The sequence below is a fragment of the Gouania willdenowi genome, chromosome 6 (genome assembly GCF_900634775.1).
Source record: "Gouania willdenowi chromosome 6, fGouWil2.1, whole genome shotgun sequence".
Lineage (NCBI taxonomy): Eukaryota > Metazoa > Chordata > Actinopteri > Blenniiformes > Gobiesocidae > Gouania > Gouania willdenowi.
The window spans coordinates 67,897,943-67,916,562 of NC_041049.1; the positions used below are offsets into that span (position 1 = coordinate 67,897,943).

General features: G+C 39.6%; 3 pseudogenes; 2 read left to right on the forward strand and 1 right to left on the reverse strand.

Moving 5' to 3' along the window:
• The first annotated feature begins 266 nt into the window (after window positions 1-266).
• Window positions 267-1,157, forward strand: LOC114464301 (rac GTPase-activating protein 1 pseudogene; annotated as a pseudogene).
• Window positions 1,158-3,640: 2,483 nt separating this feature from the next.
• Window positions 3,641-16,229, reverse strand: LOC114464606 (kelch-like protein 36; annotated as a pseudogene).
• An 811-nt stretch (window positions 16,230-17,040) lies between these two features.
• Window positions 17,041-18,620, forward strand: LOC114464607 (rac GTPase-activating protein 1 pseudogene; annotated as a pseudogene).

Here is an 18,620-nt window from a genome sequence, read left to right on the forward strand (position 1 = left end):
CAATGGAGGACCCGTGGAGGACGTTTCCACCATTGAGCACGATTCCATCGGAAACACACCAGCTGGGAGGGAAAGTGCTGGCGTGTGTGACTCTGAACCTGTGAAGTCTGACTTAAGGTTCCCGTGTGAGCCAGAGCTCAAAGCTCAGCCCAACGCTCCACAGAACGACGGCACCCCGCTCGTCTCCACCACTTTGTCTCCAACATGGTCATCAAGCCTGTGTCCTGCGTTCACTGTGGAAAGAAGATCAAGTTTTAAAGCGGTCCATGAAGTGCAGTGACTGTAAAGTCGTGTCCCACCGACAATGTAGGGAGCGCTGCCCCCTGCCCTGCACCCCCAACCCCATTGGCTGCCCGCTTAAGGATCGGAGAGGGGTGTGTGTGTATGACGTACTGGCAGATTACGCCCCTGACTCCTTCCCCAGTATTCCTCCTCTGGTGATTAGCTGCGTTAATGAGATTGAGCAGCGAGGCCTGTGTGAGGCCGGACTCTACCGTCTGTCAGGTTCCTACGTCCAAGTGAAAGACCTGAAGGAGGAGTTCCTCCTCACTAACATGGTTCCCGTCCTCAGTGAGGTGAAAAACATTAACACCGTGACGGGGCTCCTCAAGGACTTCCTAAGGAACCTGAAGGAGCCGCTGCTCACGTTCCGTCTGACCCAGGCCTTCATGGACGCAGCAGAGGTTTCTGATGAGGAGAACAGCTTCTCTCTGCTGTACCAGAGCATCAGTGACCTGCCCAAAGCCAACAGAGACACGCTGGCCTTCCTGGTTCTGCATCTGCAGCGAGTGGCTGAAAGCCTAGAAACCAGGATGGACATTCACAACCTGGCCCTTGTTTTTGGTCCGACAATCGTGGGCCACGCCGTCCCCAACCCAGACCTCATGACGATCATGTGGGACACCAAGCGTCAGATCAAGGTGATGGAGCACCTGCTGACCATGCCCAGTAATTACTGGGACCAGTTTGTGACGGAGCAGCGGTGACAAAGTACCCCAGACTGTAGTCCGAAATATTTTAATTATTTTTGTTGAAAGGCTTCATTGTTATATGTACATATATAGTTGTTTATACCATATTATATTATAGTTGTTTTATTTTGAAAAACCCAGCTGTTTGTATCTCTATTGCTTTTCTTTCTATATTGGTTGTGCTTTTATTGTGATGGTTTTTCAGCTCATGTGTCACTCAGTAGTTGAAGAACAGAACTTTTGACCATTTTCTTAAATGTTTGTGCTTTTAATAAATGTTTTAACGCCCACCACGTGGACAACTTTGAAATCCTTGTCTGTCTTTAATTTGTCATAGTTTGACGTGTTTGTACTTTGAGAAGTGTGTGTATTTATAAATATATATTGTTTAAATATGATGAGCACAATTACACTGCAGTGAAAATACAGTAAGGCATGAAAAACATCCACATTTTGAGGTAAGGCATACAAATTGAATTATTGATAATCATAAAGGCCTTAAAACGAGTTTAAATATGATGAGCACACTTAAACTGGGGCTAAAATGCAGTAAGGCATGAAAAATTAGAAAAATGTGACAAACTCCGAAATTTCAAAAGGCATAAAAATTTTGTTTTAATATTTTTTTTCTAAAAAAAGGCTATCATAAGACCTTAAAAAAATTAGATATGATTTGTAGACTTAAACTAGGGTGAAAATCCAGTAAAGCATGATAAATGTGATAAACTTACATTTCAGAGGTAAGGCTATAGTAACAAAAAAAATTCAAAAATGTTGATTATTTTTTTTCTGAGATAAGGCAATCATAAGTGTCAAGCTTATTTTCTACAATGCTTGTTGTCCAGCTTTAAAGGACATGGATGGAACGTAAGTAAGACACGAGGTCAACTCGGCTTTTAAAAGTTTATTCAGTTTTGTTGAAGGTTTTGTAGCAGATTGAAAACCTTAAAGAAAAGGGTGAAAAAGAAGAATGAGCTCTATTCAAAAGTTTTTAAACAAATTAACCACCTGAACTTTTGCCATTTTAAATAATGTATTCATTATATTCATTAATTTTTTGCTTTTCAATGTTTAAGCCAACCTACAATGTTTGACTATTTCTATTTGTAAAATTAAATCAACGAATTTCAACCGTTTTAATCAAAGTCAAGTTTTTAACAATGTATTTTAGCCATAAACTTATTTATTAATTTTAGTATTTATGTAAACTTATTTATCAGAAACTCTACACCAATATTTATTATTCTTAACATTTTATTCTTCATTCTTTTAACCTAAATTACACTATGAAATCACAATATATATATATCAATTGGATCAAATAGTAACTTAATGTATTTTGACTAAGATGTCTCAAGACAAACAAATTGAAAAGGCCAAACACTTTGGCTGTAGAGTTAACTTAAATTTGGGTCAAAAGTCATATAAACATGGAATCAGCCTGTGTACTTTAACATGACCTACATTCCAACTTTATACTTGCTTTTAGGAGCTTTTAACTTTAAAATAAACCATAATAAATCTGGTCACTCACTCAATCAGAGCTTAGACCCAATACTTTTGTTGGGGCTCCATCTAGTGTCTAATTGTTGAACTACACCTATACCTGACCTAAAGTGTACTGGACAGAACAGGTGAGAAGTGAGAGAAGGTTGAGTGTGTTGGCAGAGGTGTTTTCTTCTGGAGTATTGGAGCGTTTGGAGTGCCATTTGTTCTTTTCTTCATTTTTGGAAAACCAATAAGACCCTTAAAACCAGTTTAAATATGATGAGCACACTTAAACAGGGCTGAAAACCCAGTAAGGCATAAAAAATGAGAAAACATTTTTCTGAGATAAGGCTATCATAAGATCCTTAAAACAAGTTATGAAATATGAAAAAATAAAATAATAAAAAATTTGTAAGAAAATATAAAACCCATTTATTCAACTCAGACATTTTTAAAGATACCAGACATACACATTATAACATTTAAATGACTCCACAACCATGCACAAATAACAAGTAGGTACGTTCTTGTTCTTCTTTTCACGTTAAAAGTTTCATTGAGTTTTCTTATTCCAAAGAAAATAAAAATACACACAAAAAAATCTAATTCACTTCTTACTACAGCTTACTGAACTACAGACATGGGCAACTTGGGTCCCAAATGTAAATGCACAAAATAACCCCAAAAACACACGGAATGGCAGAAAAATATACAAGAAATTTGAATAAATAAAGAGAAAACAGCAAAAATAAATAAAATTACTGTAATACTAGATTACAAATATATATATATATATATACATAAAATGACTAAACACATAGAAGATGACTACAATAAATAACGTAAAAAATATTTACAAAAAAACACAGAAAAAGACTAAAAAATGACACCAAAACCCCACAATACAACTAAATATACAGGATCACAGAAAAATATTAAAAAAAAAGACAACATGGAATGGCAGACACATACACAAAATATGACAAAAGTGTGAAAAGAAAATTGCTTCAATACACAGAAAACAGCAAAAATAAACAAAATGACACCAAAAATACATAAAATTACTCTAAAACCCACAAAATTACTACAAGAAATAACTGAAAAAATAAACAAAACTACACTAAATAGGTTAAAAAAAAAAACCCAAAATGACAACAAAAACACACAAAATGACTCCTAAAACATAAAACAACAAAATTCAGAATGATAAAAATATACAAAATGATAACGAAAACACACAAAATGACTCCAAAAACACTCCGAAAACAACAAAAAAACATCACATTTTCACACAAAATAAATGTACAAGGAGCTTCCAGCACATGATGAATGTTTCCTCCATCCAGTGAAAGTTCTCCACTGTACAGAAAGCCCACCACAGCCTTCAGACCAGTGATGGAGACACCGATTAACTCCACCTGCAGACAAACAGCAACAAGTCCAGATGAATTCCCAAAGCCTTTTTAAATCCATGATGATGAAAAACTAAACTTACACTGAGAATAAAAGGAGAACACAGCAACATGTCCAGGTCAGAAAAAGTCAGAACATTACGTCAGATTAGGGCTGCACGATTATGGCCAAAATAATTATCACAATTATTTATCATTTTAGGGAAAACGACTATTTTTAACAAACAATATGTGAACAGTTTAGAGTCCAAAAAAAAGCTTTAAACAAGAATATTGATAAATACTAAAATGTACCCAAGAATTTGCCAAAATGAACTATTGCCTAACTATAATTATACTGTTAGAGTGCAACTCCTTCAAAAACAATCACAGCGTATAAAGAGAAAGTTAAGAACATTAAGCTTAAGCTACAGGTTTTTAGCCAGAAACACTAGCGTGTCAACATTTTCTGGCTTGAGTGTCCGCTGGATTAAAGAATGAATTATTAATACTAATTAATTAGGTACTTATGTCAATCAACTCATGGGGGCGTGTCCACACGTTCAACACAAGCACCCCACCTAAAAAAAAAAAAAATCCCTAAAACTAGTTTTATATCCATCCGACGTCGCATTTTAAACATAAAAATTGCAGACAAATAAGTTAATTTAATCGTGGAGACCAAAATCATAATCATGATTAAAATTTGATTAATTGTGCAGCCTTACGTCAGAAACTGTTATGTTTTTACCACACAGATTTTTTATTTATGAACATGTCGTCCACCTGCATCTACGACTGAAAACTACTTTTGTTCAGACACAGAATCCTCCTCTCCTGACGACAGACTTCTGTTATAAAAGCGTCTCTTTCCTTCTTCGTTACCTCATTCTGCTGCTCCTCCCTCATGCCCACGGTGAACATGGCGTGGAAGTACAGGCTAAACACAGCTAGCAGAGCACGGTGTGTCGGGACTCGCTCTTCATCTGCAACCAGAGCCACGTCGCAGAATCTACCGCCCTGCCTCTGCGCGTTGAGCCCCTGCAGCATCTCAGCAGCCTGGTCCGTCCACTGAACAGTTTTCTGAGAAAACACATATGTTTATAATGATAGTGAAATGTGAACGTCATAAAATGTAATACAAATACATAAAAAAAAATCTAGAATCCATCCGAGGGGAAGAACCAAAAGTTTTGTGAAGAAAAGGAAAGTCTTTAATCCGTTTTTGTCTATAGACTGACAGAATATTGTGTGTGTCGAGGCAGTTTGAGTGAGTTGTGTTGTGCATCAGCAACAGTGCAGACTTGCTGACAACACAACGAGAAGTTCATTACAGTGGTTGAGTCTACAGCAGATAAAGGCATTTTTAGCCTTGGAGATGGAGAGTAGTGGGCGGAGCTTATCAATGACGATATGACCACATCGATACAACGTGGTGACGTATCGATCATTTCCTGTTTACGCTCTACCGCTGCTTGCAGCGCTCTACTCCTGTGTTCTGCTAACGCGAATCAAAGTTGTCATTGATATTTTAGCCTTGAAAACACTTGTTTTAATTTTTTACCGTATAGTTAAACGTACGAAGGTTAAGTAAAAAGCAATCTCGCCTCTTAGAGGCAGTGTAATCTCCTTTAAACTTCCGTTTGTCCTTAGCTTAGCTTAAATTTAGCACCTATGGCTTCTCTCTCCTGCCTGGTGTGTCAGATGTTTAGTTACTCCTCGTCCTCCTTTAGGGACAATGGTAGTTGCATAAAGTGTAGCGTACTGTTAGATATGGAGGTGAGGATCAACAATCTGGAGAAGCGGTTCCGCACCCCTGATACCAAAACCGAAGCTAGCAAGCAGGACCTAGCGGCTAGGTCCTAGCCGGTGCGGCCCGTGCTAGCTCGAGCTTAGCTTCCCCCCCGGCCAGCAATGACTGGGTTACTGTCCGTGGTAAGCATAGTCGAAGGTCAAAAAGCCGCTCGGGACACCACCATGTTCATGTCTCAAACAGGTTCTCCCCCCTCCGTGAGGACAACACACTCACCGGGGAACAAACTCTGATAATTGGCGACTCCATAGTGAGAAACGTGAAGCTAGCGAAGTCAGCGGGCATCGTGAGGTGCATTCCAGGGGCCAGAGCGGGCGACATAGAATCAAATCTAAAGTTGCTGGCAAAGAGTAACCGTAAGTTTGATAGGATAGTCCTCCATGTCGGCACTAATGACTCCCGACGTCGTCAGTCGGAAGCAACCAAAGTGAACATTGAATCAGTTTGTGCTTATGCTAAAACAATGTCGGACTCTGTAATTTTCTCTGGTCCCATACCAAATCTGACCAGTGATGACATGTATAGCCGCATGTCATCATTTAACCGCTGGCTATCGAGGTGGTGTCCAGAAAACGAGGTGGGCTTCATTGATAATTGGAGATCCTTCTGGGGAAAACCGAACCTGATAGGAAGAGATGGAATCCACCCTACTTTGGAGGAAGCATCTCTACTATCAGAAAACATGGCACAGTCACTGTTATGACATCTCATGAATGAGACCATGTTACAGAGGTGGAGTCCTCCACGCCCCTCTGCGCTTGCCTTAGGACAGTTTCCCTCCCATTGCTATTATGATAGCTGTGTTCATTGCCATGACAACTGTTGTGATGGTGGTGAATATTATTTTATGGAGACGGTGTCTGTCCCCCGACCCAAATTTCACAATGATTTTAACATAAAATCAAATAAAAGAGCTATCAATTATAAAAATCTGAAAAAAATTAAAATCTCAAATATAGAAACACCAAAACATAAAACCATTAGATGTGCTCTATTAAATATTAGATCACTGAGATCCAAATCTCTACTAGTAAATGACCTTATCTCAGAAAATAACTTTGATTTATTCTGTTTAACTGAAACATGGCTGTATCAAGATGAATATGTTAGTTTAAATGAAGCCACTCCTCCCAGTCATTTAAATACTCATATGCCACGAGACATAGGCCGTGGAGGTGGTGTAGCAGCTATTTATCATTCCTCTCTCCTAATCTATCCTAAACCAAAGGCCAGTTACACTTCCTTTGAAAGCCTGGTTCTAAATTTATCTCATACCGAATCAAAAACCTGCCAGCCAGTCTTATTTGTGATAATTTACCGTCCTTCTGAATTTCTATCAGAATTCTCTGAGTTTATATCAAACTTAGTCCTCAGTTCTGATAAAATACTGATAGTAGGAGATTTTAATATCCATGTGGACAAAAATAGTGATAGCCTGAGCTCAGCCTTTATGTCCCTAATAGACTCAGTTGGCTTTTTTCAAACTATTAATGAAGCTACTCATCGTTTAAATCATACTCTTGATCTTGTTCTAACATATGGCCTTGATATTAATGAACTAAAAGTCTACCCTGAAAATCCTCTGCTATCAGATCACTTTTTAATATCTTTTAACATTATCCTAGAGCAAAGGTCTTCAACAGGGGGTCCGCGGAGGTACTGCAGGGGGGTCGCGAAAGTTTTGGTTGATTAGACATTTTTTTATATTCCCCCCCGCAATTTTTTCAATAAATTGAAATGTCTTTAAATACACATTAACATGAATCCAACACACTGTAGTGAACAGATAAATGGAGGCAGAAGATGTCTTTCAGTCAGCAACGCACACGTTCAGCAACACACAGGAGCTCTTTCAAGCTGGGCACTGGTTCATTCACCTGTCCCATCATACATTACAGTAGTGACTAATGTATGCCATCCATAGCTGGTTTGAGGATTCACTGCCCATACTACATGTATGTTTAAAATTAAAACATGAATCTGTCAATTATGTTAATAGTTCAGTATTGTATGCAAGATAACAGGTATGTTTATGCATGCCAGTGGCACTAACAAGCATCAATAATTTTCGTTTCCACATTTATGTTGAACAAAAATGTCCATTTGAACAGCTTTTATGCAAAATGTTGTTACATGCAATTTGACAGACATTGTTGATCTTGGCAGGTATCAGTTTATTATGTTATGTTATGTTTATGAATGGCAGTGGCATGGCCACCCTACTCACTGTACCTTGCACATGTTTAAACTAAAAACAAGAATATATAAACCTGTGTGTTGTTTGAATATCTTAGTATTGAATGCACAATAGTACATTTATACATGGCACTATAGGACCAGTTTAATATAAAACACAATTTTATACAATATATATAAGTGGGGGGTCCCCGCTCCATCTCTCCATCAGTTTGGGGGTCCTTGGCCTGGAAAACGCTGAAGACCCCTGTCCTAGAGGATCTCGCACTGAGCAATAAAATAGTTACGAGTAGAAATCTGTCCAATAGTGCTGTGGCTAAATTTAAAGAGGCCATTCCTGCTGCCTTAAACTCAGTGCACCATCCAATAAATAACTATGATATTAATTATAACCCCTCTCAACTGGATCTGCTTGTCGATAGCTCTGCTAGTCTACTAAAATCCACCTTGGACTCAATTGCCCCATTGAGGGAAAAAACTATTAAACGTCAGAGGAAAGCTCCGTGGTTTAGCTCTGAAACTCACACACTCAAACAACCAACCCGTAAATTAGAGAGAATGTGGCGCTCCAATAAAACAGAGGAGTCACGAATACTCTGGCAAGAAAGCCATAGTAAATACATGACAGCCTTACGACATACTCGATCTACATACTACTTCTCACTAATTGAAGAAAATAAAAATAATCCGAGGTACCTTTTCAGCACTGTAGCCAGGCTAACACAAAGTCAGAGCTCTATTGAGCCCATGATTCCTCTAGCCCTCAGCTGTGAGGACCTTATGACAATATTTAACGATAAAATTCATAAGATTAGAGATAAAATTAGCCACTCCCTGCCTTCACCTGGGCCTGCTGTACCATTAAATGTAAATAGGCCTAACCTAAACTGTTTCATACATATAGGACTTCAGGAACTTAACTCTATTATTTCATCCTCCAAACCATCGACCTGCCTTTCAGATCTGATCCCAACTAAGCTGTTTAAAGAAGTTGTTCCCCTGGTCTGCCCATCTTTGTTGGAGACAATAAATATATCCCTATCAATAGGCTACGTGCCACAGTCCTTTAAAGTAGCTGTAATCAAACCCCTTCTCAAAAAACCTACTCTTGATTCCAGCACTTTAGCAAACTACAGGCCTATATCTAATCTTCCTTTTATTTCAAAGATTCATGAGAAAGTTGTGGCGGCTCAGCTCTGTGACTTCCTTCAAAACAACAGACTGTTCGAGGACTTCCAGTCAGGTTTTAGAGCTCAACACAGCAGAGAGACTGCTTTAGTTAAAGTAACTAATGATCTACTCTGGTGCTGGTTTTATTAGATCTTAGTGCAGCTTTTGACACTATAGATCACTATATTCTACTAGAGAGATTAGAGGAATTACTTGGAATCACAGGGACTGCCCTAAACTGGTTTAAGTCCTACCTATCTGACAGGTACCAGTTTGTACACATGAATAATAAGTCTTCTGTGTACACTAAAGTAAGGTACGGGGTTCCTCAGGGCTCTGTGCTAGGTCCAATCCTCTTCTGTATCTAAATGATCCCCCTTGGTAATGTTATGAGAAGGTAGCAGTTATGGCAGGTCAGCAGAAAGCAGGGGTTAGTTACTCTAACAGTTTGATATGTTTCAATGCCTAAATAGAGAAGCGGTGAGGTCGTGGTTACCCTACCTGGGTCCACTGCTTGTGTCGGGGGTCACATCTGTGCAGCAGGTCACAGGCCGCACCTCCTCCGTTGTCTCTAGAGGAGCTTCCTCCTGCTGTGAAAATAAACCCTCCCAGCACCGCCAGGCTGTGGTGGCTCCGTTGGGCCGGGAGCTCCGCTTCCACCTCCCAGCATCCCGTTCCCTCGTCCAGTCTGCAAACGTTGGCGCTCAGCTCCTGTCCACGTTCAGACACCTGACAGCACAGAACGCTCACAGTTCATACTAATTCCTTGGAGTTAATGTTCTTTTCTTTAGTTTTTCTTAAAGCAGAGGTGTCAAACACACCCCACGCGGCCCAGCGACCCAGCTAATGAGCCTAGGCCCCCACCCAAGCACCTCACCTGAACTCAGGAACACCTGCTAGGCCCCCACCAAGTACTCTCTCTACATCTAAGGACAGGAAAGCTTTATAAGGGTTTTTTTCTATATCTAAATGTTCAGTATCCTTCTTACCTTATGGAATCCCTGACGTTCCACAATAAATACGTTTTGAGCTAAATGTTGATGTAAATGATTTCAAAGACATTTCTGACACCAACTAGTTATTGAGTAATTATTTATTCAGCTTTGGACCATGATCTAAAGTGCATTCATGTGATGGGTTGTGTATCTAGCTCCACAAGTTTTAGGCTGTGTTAGAAATGGCATACCAACATACTACTCATGACATTTTTTAAGTATGCACAGTGGGCACACTAACATACACAACAGCTCCATGATGCATTGCTAGCAGAACGTAAAATAGTCCTGGAACCAGCTTCAAGCTAAAAGTCAAACAACCCCTTTTCAAAACAAAAGCATCTCTTCTTATCGTCCATTAGTTTTTAACTCTTTTGTAAATAATGCTCTTGTTTTGAAGTTAACCAGAGGTTTTGTCAGTAGCACTATGGAGGATCTCTAGGTTTCTACAAGTTTTATGGATCAAATGAGCAAAAGTTGATATTCTACTTGGTCACTTTCTCACTTAAAATGTTTTTAGAACTTTAAAAGGTGGAGAATTAACAGAGATATATAGCCTTAGTGTGCTTCATGTTTTTTTTGTAGGTTCAAAATGCATCTTGGGAAACTTGGAAGTATACTTCAGTGGGAACGGTTATCATCCTAATCATACTTATAGTATATATTAGACAGTATATACTCATTGAGTGTGTAGTGTTTAGAACATAGTGTGGCATTTCAAACCTTAATGGTTTCTCGTCTCCCCAGCTGACGTCAATTAACCTCAGCAGTTAATCATTATGAATTAGGACGGGTACAGCCAACTGCAAGTCTTCTAATTAAACTTTGAATAATATATATTTGCAGCTAAGGAGAGTTTTGAGGAATCTTGATAAATATGGCTCAAATATTTCTCCACAGTGAAAATGACAACGAGCACCTCTCCTCCGACGAGCAGCAGCCCCTCCACCCCTCCTCTTAGTGCGTTGCGTCCGCTCTGTAGGAGTGGTTGGGCGCTGACTGTGGCGTGGTATCCCATCGCCTCCTCCACCAGGGCCTCACAGCCCACCTCCTCTGGCAGCAGGGCTTGCATCGTTGGCAGAATCCGGCTCACCAGGTCTCCCGCAGGCATCAGGGGGAACCTCACGAGGGAGAGAAGCTTCTGTGTGTGAGGAGCTCGTTGGGGCGTCTGGCTGAGCCACTGCAGGGCGGTCTGTAGCAGCGCCTGCTCGCTGTCGTGCTGAACCTGAGCAAGGAATGGTTGAGTTACAATATGTAGTGAAACTTAAATATTGTCTAAGACAGGCCTGCGCAACTGGCGGCCCGGGGACCAGATGCAGCCTTCAAATTAGTTTTGTGCGGCCCCCCAAAGTTAAAATTACTCCAAAAACACCTACAAATCTGGAAAAATACACAAAAAAGGCAATGAAAACACACAAAAGTAACAGAAAAATATACATTACCATGACAAAAAACAAAAGTGAATCCAAAAACAACAAAAATGCACAAGTTGACTCATAACACACAAAATGGCAAAAACACAAAAATACAACAAAAATACACAAAACAACACAAAATGACTTAAAAAAAAAAACAAAATGAGAAAAATATACAAAATTACAAACTGACAACAAAAACTAGACAAAAAGGAGACAAAAATGTACAAAGTGACTCCAAAAAAATAGTTAAAATGAGAGTTAGATATGTTAGATATGCAAAAGGACTACAACAATAGACAAACCCTTTGTTCTTTCCTGTATCAATGCTCAGATTGGTCATTATTCTAAATTCTGTCATTAATGTTGATCGTGTGGCCCTTGGATCAGTCAATTACATTTTTGTGGCCCTCACTGTGATAAAATTTGCCCATTTCTAGTCTAAGAGATCTAGTCATTTATACTTGCTGCTCACAACAGCAGATTTGTCCCTACATGGTGGTTTTACCTGCTCACTGGAGAGGTAGGAGGTGAGCTTGTACAGGGAGATGCTCTGCAAGAAATCAGGACTGAAGGAGAGCGTGGAGAAGCGAGCGAGGATGAAGCGATCAATAAAGGCGTCGAGCCTCTCCAGGCTGTAGTGCAGAGCCAGCTCCTGCAGGTACAGGTAGTTCTCCTCGTTCACCTCGCTCTCCAGATACTGGCAGCAGAAGTCCACGGCACGCCACACCTGAGCACCACCCAAAGCGTACGCATCAACCTCACCGTGCCGCACGTTCCGCATGCATTCAAACTGTGTCACTGTCCTATCAAGGTTGGAGCCAATCATAATTGTATAATTGTAATCGGAATTGAACATGGGTAATTTAAAACGTAATTGTAACAAAAATAAATGTAATTGAACCCAACCCTGCAAGATTTATTATTACAAATAAACAAAAGTAACGAGTAACTTTTACTTTGAGTACTATTTAATTGAGCAATGTTTTACGTGTACTTGAGTATTTAATGTATGACTTACTTGTACCTGAGTAAAAATTAACAGTACTTCTAATTGAGTAAAATATACCAGTACTCTTTACACCTCTGGTCTCCAGTACTATTATCCATATAAATATATCTACTTGGGACAAAAACTGTTCCTGACAGGCACTCCTCTGCACCTATTATGGGCAGAGCTATAAGGTACCATATTTGGTATAGAGCACACCACTGTATGGGCCAGCCCCCACTATCCAAGAAAATCCTTATATTCCTGGTAAGATCCACAAACAGGCTTGTTTTTCCCCACTTAGACACCGCCCTGGGCGTATCAGCGCTCTGTCATATTGGTCACATCCTTAATGTTAAAAAAAAGAGCAGCCTATACTGTATGATCCAGGTATAATATCCAATTTATATAAGATATGATTACATTTATACAAAAACACACCAGGTTATAATGTGAAAGTGATATAAAATGTATTTTCCCCAAGGGTAGCTCACCATTTCCCTAAATCTGTGCTTATTATCAACACTTTGTTGACTATAATTGGGTGAATAATGAATTATTAAGTCTGTTGCGTCAGCTTGTACTCCAAACATGCAGGACTGGGGCCCTCCAGGATTAAGCTTAGACACCCCAGCTTTAATAGTTCTAAGTCTGATACTTATTATCAGTGGCTAAAATCATTCTTTTGCACAATAATGAGACACAAATTGATCCAAAATGCTGGAAATTCTTTAGGTCTTCTTCAGATGTATTTTAATTTGCTGTTTTATGCACAAGTGGCTGTGGCTCTGATGATGACCCCCCCATCCACCCACCCTTTCTCTGTTAACACCTTACCTGCAGGAGATGAGCAGCTTCCAGCACATGGTGGATGTTTTCTCCATCCAGTGAAAGTTCTCCACCACAGCCTTCAGACCAGTGATGGAGACACCGATTAACTCCACCTGCAGACAAACAGCAACAAGTCCAGATGAATTCCCAAAGCCTTTTTAAATCCATGATGATGAAAAACTAAATTTACACTGAGAATAAAAGGAGAACACAGCAACATGTCCAGGTCAGAAAATGTCAGAACATTACGTCAGATTAGGGCTGCACGATTATGGCCAAGAAAATTATCACAATTATTTATCATTTTAGGGAAAACGACTGTATCTTTAATTTACTATTTTTAACAAACAATATGTGAACAGTTTAGAGTCCAAAAAAAAGCTTTAAACAAGAATATTGATAAATACTAAAATGTACCCAAGAATTTGCCAAAAAGAACTATTGCCTAACTATAATTATACTGTTAGAGTGCAACTCCTTCAAAAACAATCACAGCGTATAAAGAGAAAGTTAAGAACATTAAGCTTAAGCTACAGGTTTTTAGCCAGAAACACTAGCGTGTCAACATTTTCTGGCTTGAGTGTCCGCTGGATTAAAGAATGAATTAATAATACTAATTAATTAGGTACTTATGTCAATCAACTCATGGGGGCATGTCCACACGTTCAACACAAGCACCCCACCTAAAAAAAAAAAATATCCCTAAAACTAGTTTTATATCCATCCGACGTCGCATTTTAAACATAAAAATTGCAGACAAATAAGTTAATTTAATCGTGGAGACCAAAATCATAATCATGATTAAAATTTGATTAATTGTGCAGCCTTATGTCAGAAACTGTTATAGTTTTACCACACAGATTCTTTATTTATGAACATGTCGTCCACCTGCATCTACGACTGAAAACTACTTTTGTTCAGACACAGAATCCTCCTCTCCTGACTACAGACTTCTGTTATAAAAGCGTCTCTTTCCTTCGTCGTTACCTCATTCTGCTGCTCCTCCCTCATGCCCACGGTGAACATGGCGTGGAAGTACGGGCTAAGCACGGCTAGCAGAGCGCGGTGTGCGGGGACTCGCTCTTCTTCTGCAACCAGAGCCACGTCGCAGAATCTACCGCCCTGCCTCTGCTCGTTGAGCCCCTGCAGCATCTCAGCAGCCTGGTCCGTCCACTGAACAGTTTTCTGAGAAAACACGTATGTTTATAATAAAAGTGAATTGTGAAAGTCATAAAATGTCACTCAACGTTTTAAGGCCAAGCTTGATAACTGGATGGAATGAAGGTATTTCATTATCCTCCTTTCCTTTATTATACTTTATTACAGCCCGATGGATAAAAATGTCCAACAGGAACATATTTACTCCTGACTAATCTTTGAATCCAAGATGAAAAAAAATAAAAAAGACTTTTCCTCACTGACCTTTGATGATTCACTGACCCACTCGGGACGACTCCCCAAAATCTGTTTGTCCATTTTGTCCCCTCGGTTTGGTATCACCTAAACAACAAACAATGATAATGAAGATAGTGTCCTTATCACTTCTTTGAATATTTCATTCTTCAACAGATCCCCACAGACAGTGGTAACAAACTCTGTATTTTCCAAACAGCACCTAAGTCTGCTTTGATAATGAAAACTCTTCTCTTAATCCAAATATCTGAAAAATTATATATTCACTGATTTACTCAATGGATGAAGGAAAAAAGTTGATTATTGGCAAGGAAAATACTAGAAGGCATATTTGTCGTGAACTACTGCAATATTTTTATTTAATAAGAGAGTAACGCCTCCCATTTACTGTTCTTCAGACTGATGAAAGACAAATATTTAATACAAAAAAAAAAAAACAACAATTGTTACAAATGTATTTTAATATAAATGCTGGTTGAACTGCAATGCTGATCTTTGTGGAACTTTTTTCCTAAAAAAATTAACAAATCACTTTGAAGGTAGCATCATTGTATGATCTCGCCAGTACGCTCTTCATCATAGGAAATGGTAAAAATGCATAATAAACACAGACAAAATGTATAGAATGACAATTCAAAAGCTTCAATTAAAGTGTCAGTATAGAAGCAGGTATATTAAGCTTTAACATTAAAAAAATGTACAGGATTTGGTCATTAACTTTTTAAACAATTAAACATGATTTACATGATTTTATTCATCAAACCATTCAATAATAATAATAATAATGATTCAAAACAAATAATGAAAATAATTTTCAATTTACAAAAATAAAACTTAGTGAAAACGGTTTGTTTTTATAGGTTTTGTCTGTATTTGTTGGAGGAAACGAATGTGTGATGCTTTCAGAATAATTTTTTTTAATTTTTTTTTTACTTGAGTTATTTATAATTAGGTTAAATTCATTCACCTGAAATTTTTGGTGTTGATTTCACAACTACTAGTTTATGTACGACAAACTTGGCATAGTCTTATAATATACTATCTTTTTTATTTTGTAAACTCAATGTAATCATGTGTTTTGAAATAACCTGAACTGATGGGATTTTATTTTTAACCCAAAGCTAATGATAGCGAATGAATCATCATATTGTTCATGATTTTGATATTTTAAAATTAGAGGAAATACGTTGTTTTCTGGTGTTCTGTTGCTCTTTAGAGACATATTATTGTCCCATATGGTTTCTATTTGGTTTACCTGGGAATACAAAGTCAGTAAAACAGCTTTTGGAGGAATAAAAACACAAATTACATTTATGTCTAAAGAACAGCTGCTTACCGCTCAGTGAGCAGCATCTCCTGTTAGCACACAACACCAAGCCTCCGCATGTATCACCTCTGAATAACAATAAAGTATCATCTTTAATCTCCGACACTGTAGAATAATAACCCTGTAAAATCACATGTACACCATTCTGCTACAGTGACATTACAAAGCTATTATTCAGTCTGAAAAACCTTGTAAACAGTGTTAGCATGTCACGTCCCACCGGCCGGAATATTTAGAACAAATGCACCTCCGTTTCCATTTTTCAAAATAAAGTCCCTAGCGTTGATAGGAAGCGCCACAGGCTGTCCAGAACGCTGTAAATGTATGTTTATGCAAAAAAACATGTAAAAAAATGAATCTCACTCAAACATGATGGATATAGTTTTTCTGGATTTTATTGTAAAATATATGAAATACCTTGTTTCTTTTATTCTGAAGTCCTCGCGGATGTACTTTTATTTTGTTTTTACAAAAACATAATAACATGCAAAAATTACACACTGTACTTATATTATACATTCCAGGAGAAAAACAAAGAATAGTATGCAACACAATTTATGATTATTTAAAAATAAAATAAAATAAATGACAACCGACATGGAGTAATGATCGAAATATTTCTAGGCTGCGTCAGAATATTCCCTCCTATCTCCTTTCCTATCCACTTTCCTAGGAGAGGAGATAGGAAAAGGTGGTCACGTTAGTTTTGACGATCAGACGCACTTCCACTAGGTGACGTAATAATCCTACGGCCAAACTTCCTTTCCTCAGAAAATTCAAACTAACTTTTATCATGGCCACCACTTATACACTTCCGGGGATTAAAGAACAGTGATTGGTCGCAATCATCTTGGTTATTTACAAATGACTCGCAACTCTCGCTCAACGGGCGACAATTAACTGTAAACTCTCGGCCAATAGGCGAGCAGTAACCGTTAACTCTCGACCAATGAGCGGTCAGCATGAGACAAATGTCAGTTGAGCTTTCATCTTCTCAATATATAAACAAACTCTTAGGAATAGATGTTAGTGTTCACAATCTGGAGACAGATCGCAAACACATCTCTATCACATACACATTTCAAGACGTTTTTAAAGCAGCTTCAGGATAGTTTGTCACATTATGGGCATTCTATCTTTCCTGGGTTTTAGCCGACTGGCTCGAAACTTGGGCGACTGCCGTCGTAAGTTCAAGAAGAAGAAGCAGAAACTCCGCTCCAGGAAAGAGACCTTCACTAAGGCTGAGACAGAGAGAGGGGCCCTGGAAGTCCCACTAAAACACGCCCCCAACCAGATGGAGGTGGACGTGGAGATCCACCCCAGACCGAAGGGCGAGACGGAGTTGGAGAAGATGTCAGCGAAGGAGAGCCTGGTGACCGAGACCCCCACCGTGAAGGTTCCTGACAATGGAGGACCCGTGGAGGACGTTTCCACCATTGAGCCGATTCCTCGGACACACAGCGGGAGGGAAAGTGCTGGCGTGTGTGACTCTGAACCTGTAAAGCCTGACTTTAAGGTTCCCGTGGAGCCAGAGCTCAAAGCTCAGCCCAACGCTCCACAGAACGACGGCACCGCTCGTCTCCACCACTTTGTCTCCAACATGGTCATCAAGCCTGTGTCCTGCGTTCACTGTGGAAAGAAGATCAAGTTTTTAAAGCGGTCCATGAAGTGCAGTGACTGTAAAGTGGTGTCCCACCGACAATGTAGGGAGCGCTGCCCCCTGCCCTGCACCCCCAATCCCATTGGCTGCCCGCTTAAGATCGGAGAGGGGTGTGTGTATGACGTACTGGCTGATTACGCCCCTGACTCCTCCCCCAGTATTCCTCCTCTGGTGATTAGCTGCGTTAGTGAGATTGAGCAGCGAGGCCTGTGTGAGGCCGGACTCTACCGTCTGTCCGGTTCCTACGTCCAAGTGAAAGACCTGAAGGAGGAGTTCCTCCTCACTAACATGGTTCCCGTCCTCAGTGAGGTGAAAAACATTAACACCGTGACGGGGTTCCTCAAGGACTTCCTAAGGAACCTGAAGGAGCCGCTGCTCACGTTCCGCTTGACCCAGGCCTTCATGGACGCAGCAGAGGTTTCTGATGAGGAGAACAGCTTCTCTCTGCTGTACCAGAGCATCAGTGACCTGCCCAAAGCCAACAGAGACACGCTGGCCTTCCTGGTTCTGCATCTGCAGCGAGTGGCTGAAAGCCTAGAAACCAGGATGGACATTCACAACCTGGCCCTTGTTTTTGGTCCGACAATCGTGGGCCACGCCGTCCCCAACCCAGACCTCATGACGATCATGTGGGACACCAAGCGTCAGATCAAGGTGATGGAGCACCTGCTGACCATGCCCAGTAATTACTGGGACCAGTTTGTGACGGAGCAGCAGTGACAAAGTACCCCAGACTGTAGTCCGAAATATTTTAATTATTTTTGTTGAAAGGCTTCATTGTTATATGTACATATATAGTTGTTTATACCATATTATATTATAGTTGTTTTATTTTGAAAAACCCAGCTGTTTGTATCTCTATTGCTTTTCTTTCTATATTGGTTGTGCTTTTATTGTGATGGTTTTTGTTTGTGCTTTTATTAAATGTTTTAACGCCCACCACGTGGACAACTTTGAAA